Source organism: Artemia sp. Qi Xiang Cuo, chromosome 5 (genome assembly GCF_049724085.1).
Source record: "Artemia sp. Qi Xiang Cuo chromosome 5, ASM4972408v1, whole genome shotgun sequence".
Taxonomy (NCBI): domain Eukaryota; kingdom Metazoa; phylum Arthropoda; class Branchiopoda; order Anostraca; family Artemiidae; genus Artemia; species Artemia sp. Qi Xiang Cuo.
The window spans coordinates 8776251-8793323 of record NC_142798.1 but is presented as its reverse complement, the minus strand read 5'-3'; the positions used below and the strand labels follow the sequence as shown (position 1 = coordinate 8793323).

At 38.1% G+C, this 17073-nt stretch overlaps 1 protein-coding gene across 1 annotated transcript in view; it reads left to right on the top strand.

Moving 5' to 3' along the window:
- The window catches only part of LOC148951778 (secretory phospholipase A2 receptor-like), a 41148-nt gene that overhangs the window by 17135 nt on the left and 6940 nt on the right, over window positions 1-17073 (top strand). The window lies entirely within an intron of this gene.

The following is a 17073-nucleotide window of genomic DNA, read 5'->3' as shown; positions in this document are numbered from 1 at the left end:
TTTCATAGAGACTTCAAAAAGGGTTCATTCGATTGGAAACTTAAAGGGCTAGTGCTCATTTTAATAGTCAAAAGTAATTGGAGGGGCACTAACCCCCCCCCCTCTCACGCCCAACATTTCCCCAAAGACATCCAATCAAAATTTTGAGATATCGATTTTGTTCAACGTAGACGAAAGTTTTGGAAATTTGATGCTTGATGATGACACCCCCCCCCCCAGCCTTCAAGGCAATGCCTGTAAGTTATGCCCTGGGGGCATATAAGGTATGTTATGGAAGGTATGTATAAGGTATGTATTGTCATAGAAACTTGAAAAAAAGGTTCATTCAACTGGAAATTGAAATGGATATTGCCCATTTTAATAGACTGGTCAAAACTGATTGGAGGGCAACTAACCCCCTCTCACGGCCACCATTTCCCCAAACACATCCAATCAAAATTTTGATATAGCCATTTCAACGTAGTTCAAATTTATGGATCTTATGTCTTTGAAAATGATAACCCGCCCCCCCCCCCCACACACACTCCTCAGGACAATGGTTGTAAGTTATGCCCTGGGGACATATAAGGGTTTAATAGAGAGCGATATCATGAAAACTTCGAAACTTCGAATATCTAGTGCCCTCTTTAATAGTCAAAAGTGATCGGAGGAAAACTAACACCCCTTCCACGCCCACCATTCCCCCAAACACATCCAAAAAAAAAAATTGATATAGCCATTTTGTTCAGCGTAGTTGAAAAAGTCTGAAATTATGTCTTTGAGGATTACACTCCCCCCACAGTCCTCAGCACCAGGGTTGTATGTTATTCTAGTAACCAGAAGCTCTTATGCTCTTTGAGAGTCAAAGTGATCCGAGAGAAACTACCCCCTCCCCCCTACACACACATCGTATTGCCCCGAAATGCGTGCAATAGAAATTTTGAGATAGCCATTCTATCCAAAATAGTTTAAAAATCATATAACAAAGCTTTTGGGGTTGAAACAAACCCCAGAGATTAGGGGCAAGGGTTTTAAGTTATGCCCAGGGTGTATTTAACATTTTTATGGAAAGGATGGTTGTTTAACTTCAGAAGAGGCTCAGTCTATCTCCCTGAAAAAGACTATTTCAATATAAAACGAACAGAAATTAATCAAAAAAACATTTTCCACGAAATAAGTTTTTCAAAAAAAAGTAAAGAACTCCATTAAGTCAAAATGAAAAAAACTAGAATCAAATAATCTACCGAGCATACAACTACCACAAATCAGTATCAATCAATAAATAAAATAAAAAACAAACAGAAATTAAAGTGAGTCAAACTCAAAACGAGCAGAAATTAATCTGAGCAGGGTTCTAAGCCCTATGCTTTCTAAAAGCCAGAATATTATTTGCACTTTACTGAAAAATTCTTTTAAATATTTTCACTTTTATAACTTTAAGAAGTAAAAATTAATTATTATTTCAAGGAATAAATATCAGCATATGTATATTAAATTGAAAATGCACATTTTTTTTAGTAAATGCATTTGAAATTTTCTAGTAAAGTGCAATATATTCTGGCTTTTAGAAAGCATAGGGTTTAGGACAGTGCAGCCCCCCCCCCACACCCACAAAAACAGATACAAACAAGTAGTGTTTTCCCGATATATATCCAACATAAATTTTGAGATAGTTCTTTTATTCAAAATAGTCCAAAGATCATATAAAAAGGCTTTTGGGGTTGACACAAACAACAGGAGCCTAAGGAGAAGGGTCGTAATTGATTCCCCTTGGCTACTTTAGGTTTTGAAAGAAGAGATGGCTGTATGAGCCTTAGAGGTGGCTTATTTGGTTAAAAATAGAAGCTCTAGTTCCCTTTTAATAGTAAAACGTGATGGAGGGTAACTAACTCCCCCCTGAGTACCCCTCTTTTCACCAAATGCTTCTGATTGAAATTGCACGATGACCATTTTGTTTAAAATAGTCTAAAGAACATTTAACAATGCCTCCAGGTATTGTAACCCTCAAGACCCCTGGGCCAATGACTCCTATGCCCTGGGGGCATATAAGGTTCTTATGGTTTGGGAGTGGTATTTAATTCACATGAGTTTCATTTGATTTTAAGACAAAAATTTTATTCATCGTAGTTGAAGGATCTGAAAATTATATCTTTAAGGAAGACACCCCCCCCCCCTTACAGCTTTCAGGATAATGGTTGTAAGTTATGCCGTGGGGGCATATTAGGTTTTTAATAGATAGAGTGGTCATATTCGCTATGGAGGGCGCTCATTGGATTGGTAATCAGAAGTTCTGGTGTCCTTTTTAAGAGTAAAATGGATCAGAGCATATTTACCCTCCCACCACACATACAAGTCTTGTTTTCCCAAGATTCATCCAATAGAAATTTTAAGAATTTCTCTTTATTTAAAATAATCCAAAGATCATGTAACAAAGAACAAGACTTGTGGGGTTGATACAAACCACCAGAGCCTGAGGGCAAGAGTTGTAAGTTACGCCCTTTAGGTATTTATGGTTCTTATGGAAGGGGTGATCTAGTAAATCTTAGATGTGGTTGAAATTAGAGGTTTTAGCTCCCTTTTAAGAGTCAAAATTGATGGAGGGTAACTAGCCCCCCCCCCCTCTATCTACCCCTCTTTACACCCCATGCATTAGATTGAAATTATGCAATGGTAATTTTGTTTAAAATCTCCAATCAATGTTTTGAGACAGCAATTTTCTTCACCATTGTTGAAAGGCTAAATAATTATGTGTTTCGGGATGTCAACCCCACCCAGCCCCTGGTGACTCAGGGAAAGGGCTGCAAGTTGTGTAATTTGCTCATTGATTACATAAAGTATATACTATTGAGAAAAGGTATGCATGTTTTACTTCTACTTTCCCTAAATACGAAAGGTATTAAGATGAGTCTTTCAGGAAATGTTGAGCTAAATCATAATATGATGTGTGTATATGGGTTGTCAAAAGGGTGTTATGACTGAGTATATTAATTTGGATTTTTCAGAAAATGATAAAGGAGATGATCAAATGACCAAAAAGGCAATATTTGCATGCTACTACTACTAAAAATGCTGCTGCTTCTACTGCTACCACAAGTTCTAAATCAACGACTACTGTTCTACCACTATTATCAACAAAACTACTTCTTCTGTAGCGAGTAATACTCAGGCTGGGGATATTGAAAAACAATATATTAGGAAGCGTTGAGGGGAAATTTGAACTAAATCAAAACATACTATGTATGTACAGATTAATGATACGGGCGTATCAGCAATATTTTTGTAACGGCTTATCATATCAAAAGGAAACTTCTGGGCATCATCAATGGGATGATCAGTTGAAAAAAAAGCAAAATATACCTGCAACTACTGTTATTAATGCTGCTGCTACTACTATTACTACTAATAATTATACACTATTACTGCTTGATGAGTCTTTCAGGAAATGTTGAGCTAAATCATAATATGATGTGTGTATATGGGTTGTCAAAAGGGTGTTATGACTGAGTATATTAATTTGGATTTTTCAGAAAATGATAAAGGAGATGATCAAATGACCAAAAAGGCAATATTTGCATGCTACTACTACTAAAAATGCTGCTGCTTCTACTGCTACCACAAGTTCTAAATCAACGACTACTGTTCTACCACTATTATCAACAAAACTACTTCTTCTGTAGCGAGTACTACTAAGGCTTAGGAAATTGAAAAAGAATATCTGAGGAAGCGTTGAGGGGAAAATTGAACTAAATCAAAACATACTATGTATATACAGACTGCTGATACGGGCGTATCAGCAATATTTTTGGAACGGCTTATCATATCAAAAGGAAACTTCTGGGCATCATCAATGGGATGATCAGTTGAAAAAAAAGCAAAATATACCTGCAACTACTGTTATTAATGCTGCTGCTACTACTATTACTACTAATAATTATACACTATTACTGCTACTACTGTTCCTACTACTACAACTACTACTTTGATAGTAGCACAATTAAGGCTACACGTATGAAGGTAAAAATTTGACGGAATACTGAGGGGAAATTGGAACAAAATCAAAACACACTATTCGCATGTAAACTGTCAAAAGGGCGTATCTCAAGAATTCATTAGGAGATGAAGTTTAAACTTTCGGAGAATACTTAAAGAGGGAGATCAATTGACAAAAAGTGAATACGTGCTAATCACTACTAACACTAATACCACTGCTACTTTTACTTATGCTACTGCTGCTACTAAACTACTCCAACTACTCTTTCAATTGCAACAAATTGTAAGGCTTAGAGTATTATTTTGAAAAAGGTGTTAAAACTGGAAATCGACAATATTTTTGGAAAGGCTTATCGTGTCAAGGAAACTACTGGGGCATCATGAAAGCTATGATCAACTAATCAAAAGGCAATTTAAGCATTCCACTACGGCTATTAATACTGCAGGTACTACTGCTACTACTACTAGTAATGAAACACTAACCCTGCAACTACTTCTACTACCACCGAAACTACTGGGATAATAATACTATTAAGGCTAAGTCTAGGAAGGTAAAATTTGAGAAAAAAATTGACGGCAAATTCGAACTAACAAAAGACACTAAGTACATTTAGATTGTCAAAATCTTGTATCTTCAGAATTGCTTTGTGTATTAAAATGGAATACTCAGAGAATACTTACAGGGGAAGATCTATTGATTAAAAGGCAATATATTTGCACACTAATACTGCTGCTACTGCAACATTTTCTAGTTCTACTACTACTACTAGTAGTACTCCAACTACCACTTCTATCGCAAATACTTGTAAAGTTGAGAGCATTAAGACGAAAACTTCAAGAAGTGTATGAATATACATGTTATCAAAAGAGAAAATCGACAATGTCATAGAATTGGCTAATTGCATTAAGTTAAGTAGGTATACTACTGCTGTGACTAATATTACATCTACACCTAAGGGTATGAAGGTGAATTTTTTTTTTTAAATATCTCTGAATATTTCTGTTGTACGGAAGACAACCTTCCATCCGTATGCAGGTTGTCAAAAGGACATATCAGCAATATCTTACGAACCGTTTCGTCTTTGAAATTAAAACTTAAAACGCGCGTTGTAAGGGATGTTGAACTAATTAAAAGACAGTATTTGCATCATAATACTACTGCTTCTACTCCTACAACTACTTCTACTGCTAATATTACTATTACTGCTACCACTACTGCTGTTACGACAACTGAGGCAACTACTATTAACTCTACCCCTACTGCTTCTACTATAATTACTGGTGCTACTACTACTAATAGTAAACCTAAGGGTATTGTTGCGAAAATCTGGGCAATATTGTAACTGAATTTAAATACATCGAGACACATTATACCCATACTTGATGTCAAGAAGACGTTTTAGCAATGGTTCAGGACCGGTTGATGGTATTAGGTTAAAGATTTCATCATGTTTTGAAGGGGATGTTGAAAAAAGGTTCCAAGTGCACACTGCTACTAATGCTACTACTGCTATTACATCTATTGCTACTACACAAGTTAAGTTTATTAATGAGAATCATTCATGGGATGTTTAGGCATTCTGAACTATATCCAAATGAAGTGGGATCATGTCAATAGGGGGACAAAGCAATATCACAATACTGACTTACTTGACTTGTATCCCATCCGGCCTTTGTGGCTGTATTGGGGCTTTTTCTCTTTTCACTAGTCGTTGAATATGGCGACGGTATTTGGTACAAGACACAGGAGTTGGGTGAGGTTCTGGCCATTGAAGTTGTCGTAACACCTCTTGCGAGGTCCGCCATGAGGTCGTTTGCCATGTACCTGTCCTTCAAACGTGATTTTGGGGAGTTGATTTGATGACATTCGTTGAATATGACCAAGCCAGCGGAGTTGCTGATTTCTAATTCGGTCGATGATAGTTTATGAGCAATGGAAGAGTTTACGGAAGTCTTCATTGGATACTCGGTCGATGTAAGTGATCCCTGCTATGCGACGGAGGCATTTTGTGTCAAATGCGGAGATTCCCCTTTCGTCAGTAGCTTTAACTGACCATGTTTCACTTGCATACATAGCAATGGGAATTATGAGAGAGTTAGAGAGCCAGACCTTGAATGATTTTGATAATAATTTACTTTTCCAAATTGATAATAGGCTCTTGAAGCTTCTGGTTGCAAGGCCCAGTTTACACCTAATCGATTTTGAACAAGCGTTGTTAGAGCTTAAAAGACTGCCGAGGTAGACAAAAGATTCTGCATTTTCAATTTGCTCTCCTTTTATGGTTAGCTGTATGGCTCTGGGTGCAGAGTCTCTGGATATTCGCATGACTTTTGTTTTTGTTGTGTTGACAACCATCCCAAGGGTTTAGGTGGCTGAAACTATCTCTTTTGTGTCAGTTTGGAGGAGATGTTCATGACAGTTAATTTTCACGACGTCATCTGCATACACTAATTTGTCGACAAGTATCCCTCCAATGGATGCACCGTCTTTGGTTTCAGCAAGTGATAAAGCTGCATTTAGAAACAGATTAAATAAAGGAGGGGATAGGAGGCAACCCTGAAGAACAACTGCTGACGTCTAGAATTCTTCTGTCAATCCCTCAGGCATCCGAACCTGGCTACAGAAGTTCAAATACATATCTTTGATCAACGTTACCATGTTTTTGGGGACTCCATAGTGCAGAAGTATGTGCCAAATCCCGTTGCGCCATATTAAATCTGTAGCGTTATGCAAAAACTGTCTAAGTCACATTTGTGTCTCCTGAATCCGATTATGAGCGAAACCTGCCGGAAAAAATGATATATGCAAAAAAAAAACATTGAGGAATTGAAATTTGCCATTAGATTTCGCTAAAATGGAGTATATTTCTAGATCGTGGAATTAACCGGTTTTTGCAAATTGAATTTACTCAAAATCTTTCAAAAAAAAATTTGCAAATTCATGCTAAGTCAACTTTGTTTATGTAAGAAATGGTAAAAAAAAATCGTTAAACATCAGAATATCAGCTCATTCCTCTTCATTTTTGAGGTAGTCCATCACTGTATTGTCATAAAGCAAACTTTTGTAGAAGGTATGATAGTCCTCAGGCAAAAAAGGCAGAAGTGAAATCAAGTCGTTATATTTCGCTTTGGAAATCGTCTTACCATTGGGATACTTTGTCTTCATACCTGCAAATGAAGTTTTCTGGGATTATCTCTTTCTAATATTCATTGTTCTGAAGAGTGCATCTTCATCTACACAAGTTTTGAACTTGGTGATGCCAAATTCTTTTTTGTACCGCAACCAACGGACACCTAATCAAGAGAGTGGCTGATTTTCGGTTTCCACTGTCTTTTTGACACATCTTTTCCTTTTAAACATTTCTGACTTCGGTATCTCAGTGGCGGTCATGGGAATTTTTCCCCTTGCAAGACGTATTAAGTTCGTCCGGTCAGCTGGAACTTGGATTTCAAAGTCTGTATACTTTTTGGCCTTCTCAATCCTGGCATGATCGCAGTCGCACTCGAGGTGAGTATGTTCGGGTTTGAGGAACTTTTGATCTATCTATTCAAAATCCTTCGAAGCAATTTTGGAAACGTAATACGAAAACATTCCGGCCACATACATATTCTGAAAACCACTTGTGTCCGAGCACAAGACTAGCAGTCTTATTCTTGACGGCAGTGCCTTCAGATGCTTAAACAGACAAGAAGCTACCTCAGAGGCTCCCTTTTCACCAATTCCTTTGTGCCAAAGGTAATTGTATGACTTCCCCTCTTTCAAATTGCTTATTACGTGAATGGTAAGGTTGTAGGTCCACTGTTGCCTTTTGTAGAAAGCTATTTTAGTCTGTACAAAGGGCGTAGGAAGACACTGCTGGAGATCAAAGACCCACAACAGAGTGGAATGGTCGTTCTTTACAACCTCTTTGTCTTTCTGTTTAGACTCGTACGCTGATCTATAGGCTGTCTCATGGGCCTCAAGCTGAGCTTGCAAGACTGTTTTAGAATCTTCAGGATCAGCACAATTAATTTGTCGCTTAAACTTCTCACACGTTCCACAGGAGTCACTGACAGGAAGTTTAAATCCAAGATTGTATACTTGATAGAAAACTTTCTTGTACATTGCAACTGATTTTGCTGGCAACCCCTTTTCTGCACCAAAATCATAGGCAGCGCGCTAGTGCTGCCTAAGTAAAGAACGATGTGGGCACAATGTGTTTTTTTTTCATACCCGGACACTTCGAAGGAGTTGTCGTAGAAACTTTGAAAAGGGCTCATTCAATTGGAAATTTGAGTGTCTAGTGCCCTTTTTTATAGTCGAAAGTGATTGGAGGGCAACTAGCACCCCTCACGCCCATCATTCCCCCAAACACATCCAATCAAAATTTTGAGATAGCCATTTTTTTCAGCGTAGTTGATTTCCAGATAGAATTTATGTTTTTGAGGAGGACACTCTCCCACAACCCTCGGGGCAAGGGTTTTAAGTTATGCCCTGAGGGCATATAAAAACGATGTTAGCTCAATGTACTATGTTTTATTTTTTCCTTTAGAGCAGGGCACTTCATATGGAAGGGGTCGTCGTAAAAACTTCAATAGGGGCTCATTCGATTGGAAATTGAGAGTTCAATTGCCCTTTTTAATAGTCGAAAGGGATTGGAGGGCAGCTAGCCCCCCTCCACGCCCATCATTCCCCTAAACACATCCAATCAAATTTTGATATAGCCATTTTGTTCAGCGTAGTTTATTTCCAGATAGAAAATATGTTTTTGAGGAGGACACTCCCACACAACCCCCAGGGCAAGGGTTTTAAGTTATGCCCTGGGGGCATATAAGGTTTTTATAGAAGGCGTTGTCGTAGAAACTTCAAAACAGGCTCATTCAATTGGAAATTCGAAGGGCTAGTACCCTTTTTAATAGTGGAAAGTGATTGGAGGGCAACTAGCTCCCCCCCCCCCCAACGCACATCATTTCCCCAAGCACATCCAATCAAAATTTTGAGATAGCGATTTTGTTCAGCGTAGTTAATTTCCAGATAGAAAATATATTTTGAGGAGGACACTCCCCCAGAGCCCTCAGGATATGGGTTTTAAGTTATGCCCTGGGGGCATATAAGGTTTTTAAAAAAGATGTTATCGTAGAAACTTCAAAACAGGCTCATTCAATTGGAAATTCAAAGGGCTAGTGCCCTTTTTAATAGTCAAAAGTGATTGGAAGGCAACTAGCCCCCCCCCCCCCTCCCGCACCCATCATTCCCCCAAACACATCCAATAGAAATTTTTAGATAGCCATTTTGTTCAGCGTAGTTGATTTCCAGATATTAAATATATTTTTGAGGAGGACACTCCCCCACAACCCTCAGGGCAAGGGTTTTAAGTTATGCCCTGGGGGCATATAAGGTTTTTTTATAGAAGGCGTGGTCGTAGAAACTTTAAAAGGGGCTCATTCGATTGAAAATTCAAAGGGTTGTTCCCTTTTTAATAGTAGAAAGTGTTTGGACAGCGACTAACGCCCCTCTCACGCCCACCATTTTCCCAAATATATCCAGTTAAGATTTTGAGATAGCCATTTTGTTCCACGCAGTTTAAAGTTCAGGAAATTATACCTTTGATCAGGGCACTCCCCCCACAGTCTTCAGGGCAAGGGTTATAAGTTATGCCCTGGGGGTATATAAGGTTTATATTCAAATTTTTGTCGTAGAAACTTGAAAAAGGGCTCATTCGATCGGAAATTCAAAGGGCTAGTGCCCTTTTTAATAGTCGAAAGTGATTTGAGGGCAACATACCCCCGTCTTACGCCCATCTTTTCTCCAAACACATCCAATCAATATTTTAGATAGCCATTTTATTCAATGTAGTTGAAAGTTTTGGAAATTAGGTCTTTAAGGATGACAACCCCTCCCCCCAGCCCTTATGCCAAGGGTTGTAAGTTATGCCCTGGGGGCGTATGAGGTTTTTATTGAAAGCGTAGAAACTTGAAAAGGGCTCATTCAATTGGAAATTGAAAGGGCTAGTGCCTTTTTTAATAGTTGAAAGTGATTAGAAAGCGACTAACGCCCCTCTAGGATGACAAACCCCTCAAAGCCCGAAGGGCAGAGGTTGTAAGTTCTGCACTGGGGGTATATAAGGTTTTTTATAGATAGAGTTGTCGTAGAGCTTCAAAAGGGGCTCATTCAATTCGAAATTGAGAAGGCTAGTGCCCTTTGTAACATTCGAAAGTGATTGGAGGGTAACTAACCCCCTTCTCAGGCCCACCATTCCTCCAAACATATCCGATCAAAATTTTCAGATAGCCATTTTGTTCAACGTAGTAGAAAGTTTCGGAAATTAGGTCTTTGAGGATGACACCCCCCCCCCCCCCAGCAGTCAGGGCAAGGGTTGTAAGTTATGCCGTGGGGGCATATAAGACTTTTATTGAAAGTTTTGTCGTAGAAACTTCAAAAGGGCTCATTTGATTGGAAATTGAAAGGGCTAGGGCTATTTTTAATAGTTGAAAGTGATTGGAGAGTGACTAAGACCCCTTCCACGCCCACCATTTCCCCAAATATATCCAATCAAAATTTTTATATAACCATTTTGCTCCACGCAGTTTAAAGTTAAGGAAATTATACCTTTGAGCAGGAACCCCCCCCCCCCCCCCACAGCCTTTAGGGCAAGGGTTATAAGTTATTTCCTGGGGGCACATAAGTTTTTATTGAAATTTTAGAAAATAGAATATTGAAAAGAAGAGTCTACATTCTTTGGGCTGACTAAACGAATCTGGAGAAGAACCCTCGACGAATACAAGATGCAAAACCCTAACGAACATTTGGTCCTAAAGGAGGTTTTTCCAAAGCTATTGAAGCTCCTCTGGGATGAGCTGGCAAAGGATGACAATGTTTCAAAATGGGTTCACAGCATGCTTTGACAGAAAGTGTTGCATCGAAAAGATTCCCGATAGGCGATCAAATGACGTAATCCATGAGGCAGTTGGTTATTCTGTCATAACTTCCTTTGAAAATAGGTGGTTTGTCACTGTTGATACTGTGTCGCGTAAGCGAACAAAGCTTAACAAGGCTCCCGGAAAATCACTAGCTCAATCGAGCGACAGAGAAGATGAAGATCTTAAGGATTCAAGGACGAGTGAAGTGAAATCTGGCAAAGCTAAAACGAAGCCAAATAAAGGAAAGGGAGCTGGAAAAAGGTTACGAGAAGTCCTGAATCTTGACTGCTCATCTGACGACGCATCAGACAACTTGCCGGAAAAGCTCTGCGACGATTCCAGTGAACTTAGTTGGGATGAAGGCCAGGACAGTGAACATGAGGCTGGTGACAATTCTACTTGTAAGAAGGACTCAGGTCTTCCAATTAAACTGTCTGACTTCTATGCTGTGTTCTGTGAGAAAGATTTCTACGTTGGGCGAACAGAAGACTTTCCAGATGAGAGGATGGTGAAGTTCAAATTTATGGAACGTGTGGGCAATGCTGACTTCAGTTGCAACTGGCCCAAGAAAGGTGATGTCAGTGTTGTTGAAGAAAGATATGTTTTCGCTGGACCACTCATCCGAAAAGGACATGGCCCCTTTCAAAGTGCAGGGCACCGTGAAGTTACAAAGTCATACAAAAAACTTTGCAAAGAACACACATTCTAGCCCCCGGTTTTCCGGGATTATTCTGCAAGTTCAGTTTTTTGACAAGCTCTTAGTCTAATTTTCTGTATTTCTTTTTTATCCTAGAGGAAAAAGTCTGTAAATAAGTGGTTGTTCAAACTTACCGAAAGCTTGGCCAACTTTGAAGAAATTAGGAAACCACATGAACAGTACATAAAATTAAATAACGTCGTTCAAAGTTGGACGAAGTGTGGGTAACTTTGAAGACCATTTTGAAAAAAAGATATGGCCATGTGGGAAGGGATAGAAAAAATCCGTAACGTTCACCCTCTTCAGCCGTCAGAAATACATACGGAAATGTGTTTCTTGTTTGTTATGTTACCATTTACAAAATATATTGAGAAATAAAGGAGAAAAAAGGTACTTTTAGTTCAAAGTAACCCTGTTTAATGCCCTTTTTAATAGGCTAAAGTGATTGGAGGGCAACTAGTCCCCCTCCCACCCCCACCCTCCCATTTTCACATTATGTTTAAAAACTAAATGTTGCCTTAAGATTAAATAAAAATGCACTGTGTTAATGCTAATTACAAATAAGGCATCTCAGCGATCCTAAGAACGACTGAGGGTACTATGTTCAAACTTTTTGGGCTACTTCTACTCTTAAAATTTAACCAATTCAAAATAGCGTAAGTGTATCCAAGCTATCAAATAAAGCAACAGATTTTTTTTTTGCGAATGGTATCAAGTATTCTATTTCAGGTCAACTAGAGGAGGTATGAAACTAAATTAAACACTACTATTTATGTCTAGATTTTTAAAAGTGTGTATGTTCTTAAAAATTGCTTAAAATTTTTTTCCAGCATACAAATAGCAGGTCAAACTATAAAGTCTTAAAAAAGGAAAGATTTAAAGTATTATTTTCTTTTTCCCTGAAAAGACTATGTCAATATAAAACGAACAGAATTTAAATAAAAAAAAACTTTTTTCCACAAAAGAACTCCATTAAACCAAAAATGAGAAAAAATAAAATCAAATAATCTACCAAGCGTGAAACTACAACAAATCAGCATCAATAAATAAATAAAACCCAAAACGAACAGAAATTACAATAAATAACTGAGTCAAACTAAAAACGATAAGAAATTAACATGAGTAGGGCTTAAAACCCCTGTGCCTTCCCAAGGCCAGACCATAATTTGCACTTTACTGAAAAAAATACAAATGAATGTGAATTGTCAGTTCAATATTTCAGGGCCATATCCAGGATTTTTGTTCGGGGGGGGGGGGTTACCCGATTTTTTTCACGTAGACTTTGTCTAACATCCTCGAGATGGATATTTTTAGACTAATTTTCGACTCAATCAAAAATTTCGGGGGGAGGGGGTCACAACGGGTAACCCCCCCCCCCGCCCTGGATACGGCCTTGCCATATTTATGTACTGATATATAGTAATCAAAATGTTAATATTATTTGATTTATTAAAGTTATGAAAGTAAAAACATTTATATTTTTTAAAGTGCAAATTATGTTCTGGCCTTGGGAAGACATAGGGGTTTTAAACCCTACTCATGTTAATATCTGCTCGTTTTGAGTTTGACTCGGTTATTTATTGTAATTTCTGCTCGTTTTGGTTTTAATTATTTATCGATGCTGATTTGTGTTAGTTTCATGCTTGGTAGATTATTCGACTTTATTTTTAATTATTTTTGGTGTAATAGAGTTTTCTTTGAAAAACTTATTTTGTGGAAAAAGATTCTTTAATTAATCTTTGTAAAGATCATACATTTTCTGAAGGCTTAAATTAGAAGAAAGATGTTTTCTGGAAGTTTGTGACCTTGCATAGTGGGATTCATAAGCAGGAAAGGATTCAATGTGCTACTTTATAAGCTCAATGTCAGCCGGGACTGGTCTGTTGGGAGCTTTGCGTCTCTCAGGAGTGCTAATAATAGAGAACTTCCCATGCTTTCCTTAAACCGTAGCGAGTTTTGCTTTGGTTAGAGCAAAGACAGCCATAAAACAGGACTTGCATATTTTAACTTTCTCTGATTCAACAGTCACATAATAGTACCAGGCAGAGCGCTCCTTGTTACTATCATCTTTTATTTTCCTCGTTCGTTTCGGTCGAGTTCTGTTCATGCAGTTGAGAATAAATTGCTGCTGCTGTTTCTTTTCACCTATAGCCCAGTGCGATTCAAACAGACTGGCTTTCCTTTCACTACCAAGTTTTTCAGAACAACTTAGCTTGCAACTTCTGAAAGCTTCATTCTGTTTTCTAGTAGGGTGAACAATATTTTTGACACTTAAATATTCTTCGCCTTTGTATTTTCTTTCAGTCCGTTCTCTCTGTCTCATGTAATTCACACTTCGGCCACGCTTTCGTCCGGAATGTGCTTCTTCCGCAGTAACTTCACTGTCTTGGTCAGGCAAAGAATATATCACAGGGTCTTCAACAACATTCCCTGAACCACCGGATGGTGCATTCTGTTCTTGTTGGCTTATATTATTATTAATTTCACTAGGACTCTCTTCTGTTTGTAAAACACTCACTGACTGGGTTGTCTCACCATCATAGTCCACTTTCTCAGCTGGCTGGAGGCTACCATACCTTTTGAGGATTGAGAACAAGAGCAAAAAAGTCTTCTTTGTTGCTGCTACTACTGGAAGGAGCAAACTCAGAAATCATAAATTCTGCAGAAGAAAGACCGTCCTGTGGGTCACTCTCTCCATCAAAAATTTTGTCAATTACATTTAGATCTGAAGGTTTTGAAAGATCAAGTTTTCGCCTGGTTCTGCGATCCATCTTGCCTGGAGAAAAGGTAGTGTTGAAAACTAGTTTAAAGCCTTTTAAGAGTATCAACCATCTTTCAGTTTTGTCACAACACTCTCCTAACCAAATGAGCCTTAATATACACTTTTACACCCGTGAAATCAGTTCGCCAATCATTTGGCCAATGAGCCCACAAAGACTATTAAATGAATGTAAAACTACCTTTTTCTGTTGTTGTTGTAGAGAGAATACGCCCTCTACAACAACAGGCATAGCCAACTCACCCTCTGCATCACCAAACAAAAATTAAACATATATCAAAGATCAACTTAATATAAATCAAAAAAATTAAAAAAACAAATCGAATCGTCTTCTCTTCTAACCCATTTATGAGACGGGTTAAAGATAGACACCCTATCAAAACAAATAAAACTACAGCAAATTGAAAATACTTGATGAGGACACAAAAACTCCCAAAGGCTTTAATATTTCAATCTCCTTATCTTTACTAACGTGGGTAAAACCCAAAACGAGAGGGGTGGATGTCTTCAGGCCCAAAGATTTCATTTTTCTGATTAGAATGTTTCTCTCACTTGCAAACCGGGGACATTCTGACAGGATGTGATCAACTGACTCTTTAATGTTTACGCACCTATAAAAAAGGGCATGACTTGCTATCTGAAAGACGATATAATGCTTGGCCAGACCTAGTCATAGCATGTCCAGTTCTCAAACGGAAAAGAGTGTTTTCAATTTTTCTATGTGGGTGGATAAGGTGATTGGGGATATATTCCCCGGCAAAAGACAAAACTTATGTATTTGTAGCTGCAACTCTGGTTTTACTGATTCTAAAAACATTTGTGGCAGAGGTTATTAACTTTGGGGATTCATTTACAGTAAGAGTAACCTTCCGAGTAATTGGATGGTGAACAGCCTGTTTAGCAATACTATCAGCAATTTCGTTATACTTAATCATTATGTCAGAAGAAACCCAAATCATTATCAGTTGAAGAGCTTGGGAAGACCTAACTTTTTGAATCTTTTTCTGCAAATGAAAAACAATTGGAATAACATTTCCTTACCTATTTTTGAGATCAGAAAAAAACACTTTTAGAATCACAGAAGATAACAAAAGAACCTGATCCAGCTTCCAGCACAGCATCCAGAGCTTTCTGGAAAGCAAGGCATTCCGCACGGAAAATTGAGGTTCCATCTGTTCATCTTAGTCTTAGGAAAATCCATGCCAGGGATATTAGTGTATATGACATTATCAATACTATTGGGAGGGTTGGAGGAGGTCTGAGTCTTGCAAGAAAATATTAGATTTTCAGGAACACCAATACTATTCAGTAAGGAGCTCAAATTGACAATGGCTGGACTTACTATATGGCTTCCAATTTTCAAATGAGAATGATACATTTCCAGAATACTCCTTGAAAACGGGGCGGTTATGATTGTTTTAATTTTCTTAAAGTAATTAGAGGATAGTTTCAAGAATTTTTCTTCTCAAGAAGGGATGTTCACCTCCTTGTACAGTCCTGCAGTGGGTGTACTTTTAAGAGCACCAGTGATTAGTCTCAGGCCCTGATTTACTAATGATTCTATTTTATAAAGTAACTTTTTTGAAGCTGAGCAATACACAGGAAGACAATATTCAATCTTTCCATATATTATGGAACTGAGTAGTTTTCGAAGCCCATCTCGGCTTGCACCCCATTTTTGACCTGCAACAGAACGCATAAAATTCAGCCGTTTTTCAAGTGCATCAGTCAGACAAGAAATATGAACGTTCCAATTTAACTTATTATCGAGCCAAACTCCAAAAAACTTCACATTCCTGTCAAAATGAATGAACTGATTATACAGAGTCAAACTGATTGAGAGACAATCTTGCCTATGGTCAATTTTCCTAGAGAAAACTATACCAGTAGTTTTTGGGATAGAAAAAACCAGATTTTCTTATTAAGCCATATTGACAGTTTATGAATAGCTCCCTTAAGCTTGGGCTTACAAGTTTCAAGACAAGTGCCCTCGGTCTAAATGGCTAAGTCATCCGCATACAATGCAAATTTTACTGAGGGTATATTACCACAAATGACAAGCCTCTCAGGCATGTAGCCCTTGGGGGGGGGGGGGGGTCATACAATCCTTGTGCACTTGGGACGGGGTAATCCTTATCACTGGAAAATATTAACATTAGATCATCAGCCAAATCTAGCTTCCTTATCTCCAGATGCTTATTGACCACAGATTGATTCTTGACCTTCTAACACTTAGCACCGTTCATTGACCCTGCCAACTTTGAGTCCTTTTGGAACTCTTTAATCTGCTTTCTTAAAAGCATGATTGCTTTCATGAATATCCCCAGAGTGGGATTGAGGGGACCAGGATGACTATTGCTTGTTACCCAGACGTTTATGATTTTGTCCTCATAATAATGACATTGGTCTGAGATAACAGCAGATGTAGCTGAGCCTCCTGAGTCAGATGGGTCAGACATTCCTAATGGCTAACCAAGCACTATAGGAAACACCAAAACAAAAGCAATTCAACACTACCAGTCACAAGATGAAAAGAAGAGAAGGAAAAATGGGTTAAATACCTTAATATTAACCTTTGAACTAATAAACACAAGAAAATCAAAATTTAGCAAAATGCTTTATTAGTTAAATTTTTTCACATTTTTCTCCTTACGGAAATTCCATTTGGTTTGTAAGCACTGATTATGGTGATGAATCAAAACAGTACAAGTCCAATCCTGCGGCAACA